This window comes from Canis lupus, chromosome 20 (assembly GCF_003254725.2).
Source record: "Canis lupus dingo isolate Sandy chromosome 20, ASM325472v2, whole genome shotgun sequence".
Taxonomy (NCBI): Eukaryota; Metazoa; Chordata; class Mammalia; order Carnivora; family Canidae; genus Canis; species Canis lupus.
In genome coordinates this window covers 6407040-6422346 of record NC_064262.1, presented here as the reverse complement: position 1 = coordinate 6422346, position 15307 = coordinate 6407040, and the positions used below count along the sequence as shown (strand labels likewise).

At 35.6% G+C, this 15307-nt stretch overlaps 1 protein-coding gene across 6 annotated transcripts in view; it reads left to right on the top strand.

The window, feature by feature from the left end:
- The window catches only part of PPARG (peroxisome proliferator activated receptor gamma), a 131899-nt gene that overhangs the window by 42733 nt on the left and 73859 nt on the right, over positions 1 to 15307 (top strand). The window lies entirely within an intron of this gene.

Here is a 15307-nt window from a genome sequence, read left to right as displayed (position 1 = left end):
AAGAAAAGAAAAACAAAGAAAATTTGCTTCACCATATTTAATTTTAAATTTCCAATGAAAGTGTTCATAGGATTCCTACATTCAGTAGCAAACAACCATTAGAAGTGGAGGGAGACAGAACGTAAAGACTGCTAACTCTGGGAAATGAACTAGGGGTGTTGGAAGGGGAGGAGGGCGAGGGGTGGGAGTGAATGGGTGACGGGCACTGGGGGTTATTCTGTATGTTAGTAAATTGAACACCAATAAAAAATAAAAAAATAAAAAAATAAAAAGAAGTGGAAGGCAATGTGCAATAAACAGTGGCAGCCTTGACCTAGTTTCAGGGACAGGACCAAAAGATAGGAAGCTTCTTTTCCTCTCTTACATCCCTCACTTTGCTGAGTTTTTTTAAAAGTAGGCTCCATGCCCAATATGAGGCTTGAATTCATGACCTCAAAATCAAGAGCCGCATGCTGTGCCCTCCACTCTGCTGAATTTTAAAGTGATTGTATTCCTGGTTGCCTGTGACGGTCTCAGTTTATGCCTGTTCTTTGAGTGTCGTTTATAGTATTGCCCTCTTTCACTTTCAAAAGTGTCCCAGGTTAGATAATAAAGTATATGGTCATCTTATTTCATCCCTCGGAGACATTAACTGGGAGGTAAGGGCTGGGAATGATGAGAACGTATTAAAGGGAAAATGATAATGGGGTTGGGACAGTCCTGGAACCAAAAGGCTACTGATCAGAATTCTCAATAAATAATATGCAAGCTGAGCTGGAACCTGATTTGTGAATGCATTCTGAACATCATAAGATCCATCAGATTAATGCTGGCTCCTCATGGGGAGTGGGGAGAGGTAGAGGGCAAGAACCAGGTCAGGAGTTTGTGGTATCTTTTATGCAATACTAACGTTAAGCTTCCTGTCTGAGGTTTTCCATGTTGTGAGTCTCTCACCTCTTGATACTCTTTGAGGACTGTTGAAGCTGGTATCTAGTAGAAACACTTCACAGAATTATATATATATAAAAAAAAAGATGGAAGATAATAGTTCTTTAGAAAAATGGAAACATATTCTAGATAACCTTCCTCTTCTTTGAAAAGCTTAGCTGATGGTCTCTGCCATTTACCTTAATAATCTACTCAGAAACTTAATTTTATTAACTATAGAAAGACTTGCTTGTTTTTTTCTTTTAAAGAGTCCTCCAGATTTGATGGCTGTTATTTTTTAATACTCAACTGTTACATAGTGTCTTTCTTTTATTTAAAATAACTTTTTAAATTCTAAGAATAGTAGCTACCATTGAAAAATACGCAGAAAAACATAAAGCAAAAAACAATCATTTATAATCCATCACCCAGAAATAGCTAACAATAGCATAGCTCCTTTCAACCTTCTTATACATATATATTTTTTAATGAGTGTTCGATGGAGCTCTTAATATAACCATAAGGAAAATGGTTTTAGTGTTCTAGCAACAATAGAGAAATAATTTCTTACATTTGCAAAGACCTTTAAAACGTGAAGTTTTTTGCCGATAGTAAAACATTTAATCCTCATACTATCTCTATAAGGCAGGAAAGATGTTACTTTCCATTTTATATATGGGGAAATTAAAGCCCAGAAGTGCTCAACGACTTGCCCAAAGACATTCATAAGCAGTAAAATCTTGATTAGAACCCTGCGCTCCTTCACAGTGCAAAACTCAAAGAATTAATTATACTAGAATTTTCCAGTACCAAAAAATGAATCCAGTCTAAAGAGCTAATTGTGAGAAACTAATTTTTTAGCTGGGAAAAGACTGTAAGGAAGAAGAGTGTTGTATTTGAATGATAGTCTTTAGGTTTATATAGGGGCAGTATCCAAAGAATAGTAACCATTTTTCTTAGAACCTCTTCTGAAAGTAAAACAGGGGGTTGAGTTTCCTGTGGACATTTAAATTTGGAGTAGAATACTTTCCTGAAGGCCTTTGAAAAGACAGTGTATTATCTGTTTGGAATTAACAATCAGTCAAATCTTGAACACCTAATGCTATACTAAAAAGAATAAATGAAGTAAAAGAGAAACCCTCTCATGATTTCAGAGGACTTGACAGTATACTTGAAGGAATAAAACAAATATATATGAAACAACCTAGGTCTAAATTATGTGGTATCGACTCTATGTAAATGAATTATTAGAGGCTAGAAATAATAGATACTCAAAGAGCATTTACTTTATGCTAATCAAGAAAATATCATTAAATGTTATAAATAAGATCAAGAAGCCAGAAACAAGTCCTAGTGGATGGCAGAAAATAAGAATATACACATTCATTCACACATTAATGCAACATCCACCATATGCCACAGGTACATAGGAGTGACTAGATACATCGTTTTGAATAGAACTTAAGTTACATGTTAGGAAATAGTGAACAATAAGGTGGATGTGTGGATGGATTATGGCAACATTATTAACATACGCAGAGGTTAGGTGTGATTCTAATTAGGGACAAGAGTTTAAATAGATGAGATCTAAACACATATAATTCATTGAATAGAAGGGCTAAAGGGAAATGTTAGAAGTCCTGCCTTTCCTTATTTCTGCTTTAAGAATGGAGAATTACAACCAGAGCCATTGTGACTTGCCTGAGTTTATAAACAGAGTTAGTGGCAGACCTGAAGTTAGGGCAGAATTGAGTCCTGGTCTTCCACTTTACAATTATTTATACCATTCTGCCTCTTGACTCTTGAATTTAGCTAAAATATCTTTTCTTCCTCCCCACACCAGCTGTGTGAATACCAGATCTTAGATCCTCAATTAAAGGTTTGAATTATAATCAATAATATTATTGATTATTATATTATTATATTATTATTGAATATTATAATATTCAGTCATTAGAAAAATGTGGCTTAGAAAATGAATGTTTCATGTCTCAAACTCAGTGACTATCTTATTTATAAGATGACTAAAAGGCTCAATGCGATTAAAATATACAACTTGGGATAAATGTTTTGTAGCCATGGCAGTGAAGATTCTGTATTTCAGAGCTTAGCTCTATCACTAACTAGCTATATAATTTTGTATAGGTCCTGCCACTTCTTTTTTCCTTATCTATAAAATATGAGGGTTAGAAACATTTTCAAAGCCTGGTTCAGTTATTTTATATAGCTATGCCTTCTTATCATTTGAATAAAAGCACAGACTTCTTTTAAGGAAAAAAACAATTCTTAGGATTCTCAGCATTCAGATCATTTTTATTGTAATGTAACTTAAATATGTACAAAACTAGCTATAAACTTTTGATGCATAGATCTTACTTACAACCAAATCAAGTAACAAGTTACAAAATTCTTAGCATTCACATTAATACTTCAAAATGGAAATGACTGCTGTAATGTGTTTTTGAGGTTCTGTGCCCTGTACAATTCAGTGCCATGTATCTTTTTTCTTTTTTAAATTTTTAAAAATTCTTTGTTCAGTGCCATATATCTGATTAAATTTTCCCTCAGCTTTTCTCTTACTGAACTTTTCTGTGAAACAATCCTGACTGTTACTGGATCTCATTTGGTTTTCGCTTAACTTAAATGAATCATCTATGTGTTAAGTCTACCTGTGCCCTTGTGTCATGAATCTTGGACAACTAAAGTAATAAACTGGGCACCATATTTGAGTTTATGAAATCATAAATACAAACTGTGAACCTGCATGTATTTGGTTACAAAATCATCCAGATAGCCAGATAACCTAAGATATAATTGTTTCCATTTTTATCATTAAAATGAAAGGAAAATTGAAAATGTAGAATTAAAAACTTTGTATCAAAAATTGGAAATAATTTAAATGTCCATCAACCATAAATGGATAGCCAAAATATGGTATACTCATATATAGCCTGACCTAGATTATTCATCAATAAAAAGGAATTTACTACCGTTACATACTATAACATGGATGAACCTCAAAACAATAATCTTAAATTTAAAAAGCCAGTGGGACACCTGGCTGGCATAGCCAGTAGGGCATTTGTTTGGCTCTTGACCTTAGGGTTGTGAGTTCAAGCTCTACATTGGGCATGGAGCCTACTTAATTTAAAAACGAAAAACAAAAATGAAAGAGACAAGACCATATATTGCATGATTATATTTATATGAAATGTCCAGGAAAAGCAAATCTGTAAAGACAGAAAAGTAGATTTGTGGTTGCATGGGATTGGGGTAGGAACTGGGATTGATTGTAAATCAGCATGGAAGATCTTACTGGGTGATGAAAATGTTCTAAAGCTGATTTATGATGATGGTTACAAAACTTGGTAAATTTGGGATGCCTGGGTGGCTCAGTGGTTGAGCATCTGCCTTTGGCTCAGGATGTGATTCTGAGGTCCTGGGATCGAGTCCTGCATTGGGCTCCCCACAGGGAGCCTGTGTCACCTTCTGCCTATGTCTCTGCTGACCTCTCTGTGTCTCTCATGCATAAATAAAATCTTTTAAAAAAACTTGGTATATTTACTAAATTTCATTTAATTGTACACTTAAAATGAATTTTTACGATATATAAAATATACCTCAATAAAGTTGTTAAAGCTTTTTATAAAGTTTTTTTTTTTTTAACTAGGACTTCTAGAAATATATATCCATAGATATCCCTTCCCCATGATAAGGAGACCAGGTTGAGAAAAATACCATTATAGTGGAATCAAAAATATCAGAGGTCATGGATTCTATTCTAGCTTTGACTTTGGCATTAACTTTGTATTACCTTGGGCAAGGCCTCAGCAAGTCACTTAATCTCTTTGCGTCTTGGTTTCCCCACCTGCAAATGAAGAGGGGGTTAGATTATATGTTCTCTAAGACCTCCTGTAGATACAACAACTTTATCTTCACATTTCTGTCATCCTCTCTCAGTCTCCTATTTATCATCCTCACCTTCCCTCCCTGTCACATGTTGTTTTCACAGCTCCTTTAAGCAGCTGGCATATTGCTTGTCTCATTAACTCTTGGTCACTAAAACTTCCTGACCTTACTGCATAGGTCTTTTGAGTACACAGCTCCCAGAATGTTTATCTGAAAGTTCCATACTAGACTGAATGCCGCATCATTCATTAATCTCCCAGAGGCTGTATTCTCATCCTCTGTAACTCTTATGGATGCTCTTCCATAGATAATAATACACTTCCCCTTCAGGCAGTACATGAAAGAAACAATGGACGATACAATGGAATCATCCTATAAAATTACACAGAATGAGAATCTGACCCATTGTTTTCTCCTGCTGCCTAAGGAAGAAGTTGTACTCTTTGGATCCCCATAAAGATATTGGCTTGTCCACCTCCTCAGATTCCCAAGTAACAATTAAGCAATCTGGCCTTCTTCCCACTTCTCTTTTCAATGTGTAGGATCCTTGTCAACTTGCCCAGAATGACTTTAGGCATTTTGAGCTGTTCATCTGTGCAATAGATAAATAAAAACATAATTAGAAGGAGGGCTGACTTAAGACTCAATTTTATTTTTATTTCTATTGAGAGTGTGTGTGCCCATTTCAGAACTGAAAAAGTTACTTCTTGTCTGTCTTCTTCCTTTTGTGTTCAGTAAGATGGTTCTGAATGTTTCAAATGAAAAGTTTCTTCAAATGAGGCTTATGTTTATAAGTATAGAAACATAGCATCTTACTGCCTAGAGCTGAGTATATCTGAAGAAAAGCAACCTTGGGTATAAGGAACAAAACTTGGTGTTTGGAATGTGATTTAATTAGTCCATAAACCTGTCAGGAATCATGAACTGTCTTCCTAAAGCTCTGCTGAAACACAATATAATTTTGGAAGAATGAGTTAAGTTTGTATTCTACTTATCCCCTATAATTTAGGAATAAGCATTTGATAAAAACTGCAGGTCCCTGTTCATAAAAATTGTTAGGCAAAACTGTAGCATTAGTTATTTTATTAGGGGTTGATAAGTGGTTTTGTATTGCCATAAAACGAAGCAGGGGATGAGTATCTTGGTTGTAACTATCAGGACCAAAAGAATAATAGAGAAAATTGAAGTTGAAGTATAATTCTTTAGAAATGATTGAAAAAAGAGAAACTTAGATATATAAATATCTTATGATATGAACATTCAGTGAATGGAAGAAATAGATATACTCCAAACAAGAAAGTTTGGTGTTGATACCTACCATTTTAATGACAGAGAACAGATTAGATATTTATTCTTCCTTTGTAGTGGGAACTATGTTTCAGGGTATCCACATAGTTGTACTTCCCAAAGGAAAGCTCTACCTCATCAAAAAAAGTGACATTTTTCATTTCATAAACTCAAAGTATTGATTCAGGAGAAGATTATTAAATGTGTTAAAATCTTTAAACGAGCGATTGGTGAAACTGAACGTCCTCATGTGCCAAAGCCACAGCACACAAGTTGCTTTCTAGATGCAAGGAGAAAAAAGTAACCTTACAATGGAGAGATCTGACTATCATTAGTAGTCGATCTTAGCATCATCAGTGGTCAGTCATGTGCTGTGTCTCTGATGTGATCGAATGGGAAGTCTGGAACATCACCTGTGTTACATTCGAGTAAAAACTGTTTAACTGGAATTTGTAGATCTTTAAATATGACACCCAGTTTATAAGTAACACAGGCTAAAGAAGAAAGGTAAACCATATCACAGGAAAGCAACCAGATGAATCCAGGGGGGTGAAACATTCTATGTGATACCTGACCTGATCTCTTCAGTTAGTCAGTAGCCTTAAAATTAAGGAGAGGCTTTTAAACTGATTTAAGGGACAAATAACCAGATGCATTTCATTATCCTGGATTAGATTCAAGTTTGGAGCAAACCAGCTATAAAGGAACATTTTGGGTCAGCTGGGGAAGTTTGAATATGGACTGGATATTATTTGTAATGAAAATTAAATGGAAAAATAGAAAGATGAAGATTATTGACTTGAAGAAGCAGGTTACTACTGCTAGGTATCATATTTCATTTTTTTTAAATTGTAAACACTGTATGTAGGTACTTAAGTGTGTGATATATATATATATATATTTTTTTTTTAGGTTCATACATATGCTCAAAAAAAGAACCAAACACAGTTCAATATCAATGATCTATAAGTGGTAGGAATAAAATGACTTAGTTTTTAAATTTTCAACAATCAAAGTAGACTGGTTCTGTAATAATAAAAGGTTATTAAACAACCACAACATGCAGAAAAGCAACAGTGGGGGATCCCTGGGTGGCTCAGCGGTTTGGCGCCTGCCTTTGGCCCAGGGCGCGATCCTGGCGTTCCAGGATCGAGTCCCTCGTCGGGCTCCTGGCATGGAGCCTGCTTCTCCCTCCTCCCGTGTCTCTGCCTCTCTCTTTCTCTCTATATCTATCATGAATGAATGAATGAAGAAATTAAATAAATACATAAATAAATCTTAAAAAAAAAGAAAAAGAAAAGCAACAGTGTACTTTGTCTTTTAAGGAAAATAAATGTTTCCTTTGAGGAAAGAAGGTACAAAGACTAGAAAACACTTTCTTATCTTTCAGAAATATCTGGTAATAGTTTGTGGCTGTAAAGCTTTGCCTATTTGTCTTTACTCAATGTGGCATAAAGAGTCAGACCTGGCTTTGAATTCAAACTCTGTCAATCACAAGCATTTTTACTTTTGGCAAGTTACCTTATTTCTCTAAACCTCTCTTTTCTCATCTAAAAGAATAGTTGTGAGAACTAAAGACAATTGAAATAAATCAGTGCCTGGAATGGAATAGGCTCCCAAAATTATAATATTATGAATTCTTATCAAAAATTTAAATCTTACATGACAACTTGATTAATAAAGTAATAAAAAGCAGTTATCAACTGGCATTGCTGTTGCTTTTATTTAGGTTTTTTTTTTTTAATTTTTATTTATTTATGATAGTTACAGAGAGAGAGAGAGGCAGAGACACAGGCAGAGGGAGAAGCAGGCTCCATGCACCGGGAGCCCGATGTGGGATTCGATCCTGGGTCTCCAGGATCGCGCCCTGGGCCAAAGGCAGGCGCCAAACCGCTGCGCCACCCAGGGATCCCTTTTATTTAGTTTTTTTAAATGAAGTTTTCATTTTGGGATAATTTTAGATTTATAAAGAAGTTGCAGATGTATTCCAGAAAGTTCTCATATAACCTTCACCCAATTTCTCCTATTGTTAACATTTTATATTACCTGCTATTGCTTTTAAATGTGTTCTATGAACAAAAATATGTTTCATGAAGAAATGATATACAAGTGGAGTATGGAATCTTCAAAAACAAGTAGGAATTACAAGTTCACTTAGTAGAAGTAGACCACTGCATTCCTAATAGTGTTTACAGAGTTGATAGAAAATAAAGTATAAAAAAAAGAAAAGAAAGTATAACTTTATGCCCCAAATCCATTACCAGGTTCCACATTGTAGCCCTATTCAGTACTTGCTATTGTTTTCTTATTTTGCTTTGAATAACCTCCCACTGGCATTGTGAAATTCAAGTGAAGTTAAAAATAACCATACAGCTCCAACGTATTTTTTTTAATTAGAGTACTGTTACCTCAAAGTGAAAGTTTTTACATAGTAATCTCATTATTTTCATAAGAACGAAGAACTCTGTCAGTAGAAAAGACAGCTGTTTTATCAGAAGAATTCCAGAATGCTAGGATGACTCTTGAAGAGTGTATGAATGAGGCAAAAGGACATTTGTCAGCAAAATGAATTCCGGAATTGATTGCTTAAATATTACTGTATTTTATTTACCACGTTGCCATTGAATACTTTGTAGAAAGCAAAGTCTCTAAACTCTGTGATGAACTATGGCATTCTCATTGGTGATTCATGCACATTAAGTGAATCGTATCATAGTACAAATGCTTTCATCCTGATAGACTTCTAACATAATTATTAGCATTGAGGATAATGGATCGGACAAATTATTTGAACATTTTATTGCGTCATTTTTATGACAGAGCATACATAGTTTGGAGCTTTGGACTGGGAATGAAGAAAGGTGATTTCTTCTGTTCCTAATTATCTGGTAATACCTTGGGCAAATCATTTGATTTTTCTGGAACTCATTTTACTTATGTGAAAAATTAAGAGTTTGAATGTATTAATCTCCCTGGTATTAAGTTTTTATGAGTCTGTGATCTCAATATCCATATATTTCCTTTGGTATAGTTGCGAAATTGGTAAATTGTTTTATGCAAACTAAATTTGTATATAGCATTGTGGCTCTGAGCTTGCTTTAGGATGTTTGTGGAATTCTAGTGTGGTTCACCAGTGAGAAGATATGTTACCTAGAGAATCTCCATATAACTGATCTGAAAAATTAATTGTTAAAATCTGAACAGGGGAAGAAGATACTTTTTAGAGGCTTAGTACTTTACATAACATAAATACAGGTCAATTGATAATACAACCCATGGTATTTTGTTATGCTAGAAACTACATTACTGGAGAACTTCAGATATTATAGGCAAAGACAAGTTGACATACTTTAGGTGGGATGTTTTGGTTCAAAGATACAGTAATTTGAAAAGTGTTTAATTGATCCCTAGAAAGTGGTTAGACAGGTTAGGCTCTTTTTCAGGTATTACTGGCAAGTTAACTTTTGAAGGGGGAAAAGAAAAGGAATTTTTTCATTGGTTTTCCCTTGAAATCAAAATGACATATTAGTTTAAAATATTAATTCTATATAGAAAATGTTACTTTTTTGAAAATCTGAACCAAATTAGAGTTTTTGATTAAAGAAGAATAGACTTCACCTTTAAAAAAATAGTAATAGCACAGATGTTCTCAAGAGCAGCCTTTCTTTGTTTCTTTCCATGGGAGGATCCGGCTTGCTGTGATGGTCACAGTGGAATTTACATCTTAGGATACAGGATTATTTGTTCCTCTCTTAGGCATGTGTCCCGTTGGAACATCATTGATTCCATGTTGTGTCCTCTGTGGCTGTGAAGAAACCCTGGATTGATGCAACCACAGCTAGAAAATTAAGTTCTGAGCCCACTTTAATTGGTAGGAAAAGGCACCTATTCTGGGTAGGGGGAGCAGTGAGCTTAGATAGTCATTCTGCTTGTTCGCAATTATCTGGTGTCTTCTGGAGTATGACAGGGAAATGTCTTGTTGGAAAAGAAGAAAACCGATGTTTTTGGCAGTTCATTGGTCTCTAACTCTTCCTTGAATGATCCGTGTAAGACAGATGTGCACACAGCTGTTCTTTCAAATTCTCAACATAAACAGAAACAATAAACATGTGTTTTATGCCAACTAGGGACACTGTGCTAGGCTCTAGAAATATGAACAGGTGTTAGGTCTTGTTCTTCCAAGAAGTACCCAACCTTTGGGGCCAGCATAAATATTCATAGCACTCGAAGCATTAAGTGAAGCAGCTTTTAAAATGGGGTTATAGCAAAAGAAAAAAAATACCGTATACACTTTTATTTTTATTTTTTTCCGTATACACTTTTATACCAATACTAGCACAGCTTATATTACATAAAAGAAAAAGAAAGCAATTAAAGCAGTTTTAAAGATTCAGTTTTACTCTAGAGAATAAAATCCAAATTTAACCCTACAGCTTCCAAGAATAACACAACACAAAAAATACTTAAGATTCTATTTTATGAAGATATTGGATATAAATTGTTCTCAACACTGAATAATGCATTAAACAACCTTATCCATATATAATACCATGTTTTCATTAACCATGGATTTTTAGACATTCTCTTGTTACTAAATCATGCACAGTTGCTATTATGTCCAGTTCATCATGGACATAAAATGTCCATGTCCAGTTGCCTTCTCCTAAGTGTACTAAAATTTTGGGAGTTTTCTGTCTAATATTCAGATTCTCTTGGCTTAAGACAGGAATCATAAATAATACTGAAGACCAAATACTGATACATAGCCTTCTCAAATACCAAACTACATTTTTTTTCAAGTGTCATAAACAAGGACAGAATTAAGTCAGTCTTTCGGCCTTCTCACTATACAACCATTCCTAATTGTCCTCATTCTTCCTCTTGCTGTTCATGTCTACTCTACCTACCATCACATCCATACCCCTGTATCCCCAGAGTCCAAGAGGAGATGACCTCCCAACCTCTGTATCACACAAAACACTGTATCCCTCAATAGGAGAGGTTGAGTTAGCTTTTGTGCAAGTGCATAACGAAGGTGGTCTTCTACCATTGCTCCTCACTCTGCTGAATTAGCAAGGACTAGCCTTCAAAGGGGGTTCTTGGTGGGGTGGAAGGCCATAGACTTCTTTGTAGAGGTACCCTTCAGATGCGAAGCACTGAAATGCAGTTGGTGTGTAAAACATCTAGACATGGTCTACAGCTCCAACATCTTACATTACAGTCCCATTTACCAGCATGCTCTTTTATGCATCTTATTATAATACTCTTTAGATTTTGGTATTATGAAGAGTAGGACATTGTGGAATCGTTAAGGCCTTGAAGATAGAAATACTCACATGCATGTCAAAACTCTCATAATTTTCTGGTGATCATATACTGTCCAGTGATAGGAATGACTATATTTAAGCATATATATTATTTCTGATGTCAGTGTGTGCTAATTGACCTTCAAAGTTAAGTGAGCTAAAGATCACTCTTTTAGGTATATTTGGATAGTTTTGATAAATAAATTTGAACTTACTGAGGATAAGAACTTAGGATTATTAATGAATTTTATCTCCTATACCTAGAACAATATCTGGCACTCAGGAGGTATTTGATAAATATTTGAGGAAAACATGGATAGAGTAAGTCTTTTCAGTATCTCAGAGCAAAGCAGATTCCTACTTAGATACAAATGAGATTGGCTCAGTTTATTTTTGTCCATATGAACAAGTTATTTCTCAAATGACCTGGTGCTACAGTATGATACAAAATATTAAAATATAGTTACTGGGGTGCCTGGGTGGCTCAGTCAATTAAGCATCAGACTCTTGGTTTTGGCTCAAGTCTTGATCTCAGGGTCATAGGATTGAACTCCCCCCCCCCCCCGCACGCCCCCCCAAGCCACACAGCAGGGAGTCTGCTTGAGATTCTCTTCCTCTGCCCCTCCCCCTACCCCCTCTCACACACTCTTTCTCTCTCAAATAAATCTTAAAAAGTTAATAAATGTTACTAACATTAAAAATATGATTCAAAATCCACATTGTGTTTTGTTAGTAACTTGGGATGTTTTCTATATTGCTTGATATCCTGTCAAGAGTTTAAATAACATTTACTTACCCTGCAATCCACATGTTGATAAAACTTGTTGATAAAAATTGTAATTTTTGCTTATTGACTATTTTTGAAATCCACAAGATAAGAACACATCCATCTTGTTCATCAAACCAGCACCTAACTCAAGGCCTGCCAATATATTCTGATTTTTTGCCAATAAATATTTGTTGAACAAATAAATGAGTGAAATACAGTGAACAAGACAGGTTGTCACTCTCAAATAATACAGTCCAAGGGGAGAAGGGAGGACAGAATGTGGTATGTGCTGTAAGACTAGATGCCATTAGATTCAGATGTTAGGGAATAATTAGCTCTTAAAAATAATTTTATATTTGAATATTTAAAGCACAGTGTGAGAACTGTTAGGAGGTTGGAAGGTATAGCTACAACAGTAGATGGACAAGTTGAATGGTGTCTGAGTGGGGAGGAAAAAGAGAATAGAAGTAACAGTAAATGAGGAATCCAGAAATTAGTCCCGTTGATAATAGTTGGAAAGAATGGATCTGTGTATTGTCCAAATAGTAAAAGATACCACTGTACAACTGGAGGACCAGGTTAAAGCCATTGGCCTCAGAAACTAAACTGAGATCCCCAGATAGAATTTTGTGGTATGAATGAGCTACATCATCATTGAAGAAATGTAGGAATGAGAGAAAAAAAAAAGTCATTGAGAAACTCCCCACACCAAATACATATCCACGAGTATTGAAAAATAAATAACACAGTTATTGACTGATACTCCTTGAAAGAGTTAACATACTTTCCTCTTAACAGCCTATACTCTCTCCCTGCGGTGACTGATTTATTAAAAGAGGTAATTTAGACACTTTTTTAAAAAGATTTTATTTATTCATGAGAGATAGACAGAGAGAGAGGCAGAGACAGAGGCAGAGGGAGAAGCAGGCTCCATGCAGGGAGCCCGACATGGGACTCGATCCCAGGATCACGCCCTGAGCTGAAGGCAGACGCTCAACCACTGAGCCACCCAGGCGCCCCAGTAATTCAGACACTTCTAAGAGTAGAAGTTGATGAAGACCAATAATAAGCTGGCCTGGGAATTAGATAGCTAAAAACCTGGATTCTAGTTCCAGCACTGTCACTACCTACCTATTTAACCTGAAGAATTTATTGTCATTTGGGGGCCTTATTTTCTTATCTTATTAACAGAGTGTTAGATTTTTATCAAGAGTTTCACTTAGGGATGCCTGAGTGGCTGTGGTTGAATGTCTGCCTTTGACTCAGGTCATGATCCCAGCGTCCTGGGATCGAGTGAGATCCCCAGAGGGAGCCTGCTTCTCCCTCTGCCTGTGTCTCTGCCTCTCTCTCTGTGTCTCTCATGAATAAATAAATAAAATCGTTTTTTTTTTTTTTAAGAGTTTCACTCTAAGATGATATCCTTCTGCCTGTTTTATCCTTTTTATAACTCTGGCATAATTTTAACATTTTAATAAACTTGTTCTTTTTTTTTTTTTTAATTGGAGAGACATTGGGATCTGAGTACAAGATTGGAGAGAGGATAGGGAATCGAGTGAGAAACTGCCATTTCATAAGAAGAAAGCTAAAATTTGCTTTCCAAACTCAAGCACATCTTAGGACATTGAGGAAGAGTATCTGTAGCAGAATGGGGTTTAAATTTTTGTTATGTTTTACTAACAAGAAGGAAATTATCCTTGACTTCTACAATTGATTTTCATCTATCATATATTGAACCAAAAATGTTGGACTAGTCACACTTTTAAATATTATGATTGTGTCTGTAATACAAGGAAATTTCTCAGCATTGAGAGGGAAGGAGAAACTCCTTTATTGACAATTCAAGCTGAATAACCTAGTTCTACACACCTATAATTACCTCAGTCATTTGGACTGTCAAGGAGCTTGCTTTAACTTGAACTACCTTAGTAAAAGTTTCTTGGTTTTCAAAGGCTTTTAAGCAATATCAATGCCCAGTTCTCCACTTTATTCTGTGCTGTTGAGACCCTGTGAGCATTTTCCCCACCAGGCTGTTGCTGTGTGATTAACAGGGAAACTTTTGTTAGTTCCCCTGCAGGATGACCAGTTAGCTACTCAATGTAGATTAAATAGATAGACTTATTCCACTTGGAGAATACTGGGTTAAGTTGAAGGGAATTACTGCCATCTGGTATATTGCCCTAAGTGGGGGCATCTTTATTACATCCACAAGTCACTGCAATTCTATCAGGCCACTTATGTGACAAGTGGGGACCTGCTTCCATGCTGAAGTTTGGCACGGCTTGTGTTTCTCCTTGCCAAAAAGGGCAAAGGACTTGAGCAAGAAGCCAGCTTTCTCCTGATTACAAAACTGACCACAGTTCCTCGCCAACCTATCAGTGTGAGTCAATTTTTTTTTTTTTTTTTTGGCTAATACATTATTCTTCTCAGAGAGAACTCCACTTTTTTTCATTATGACATGGCATTTATCATTTAAACATCTGCTATGTTCAGACATGGGTACAGCAGTACTGCCTTTGCCTAGTGATGGATAAACTTAATAATCAAGTGACTAAAAAAGCAAACCCTGATACACGACATCTAAACTATATCTCTCAACTACTTAATTTTATAGAATTTGTTAGTATCATTTTGGCCTTTCTAAAGTTGGCAAACAAATGCCTCAGAAAATAACATTTCAGCAGCATGCTGATGCCAAACTTTAAAATACAAGTACATGTTTTAATTAAATAGTTTTCTTCAGATAATAACAGTTTAGAGATTCAACCAGGGATGGGCAGCTACAAAAAAATGTTGTTGAAGTAAGTTTATCTGGTACTTCATAACCCAGAGATGTAAAGTTTAAGAAACAATTGAAAATTGAACAATCTCTTTGCTCCGATAGCTCTAAATACTGTACAACTCACACCCCTCACAAGACACAGAACATGTGGGTCACTGGCGAGACAGTGTGGCAATGTTTTCCTTGTAATGTACCAAGTCTTGCCAAAGCAGTGAGCAACATCATGACACAACATTTGTCACAGCTGGCTCTCTAACAGGACAGTACCAGCCAATTCAGGCCTAGTCCTTTGTGGATTTATTCCCACCTCTCCCAAATATTTGGAAACTGATGTCTTAACTCATTGGTTGT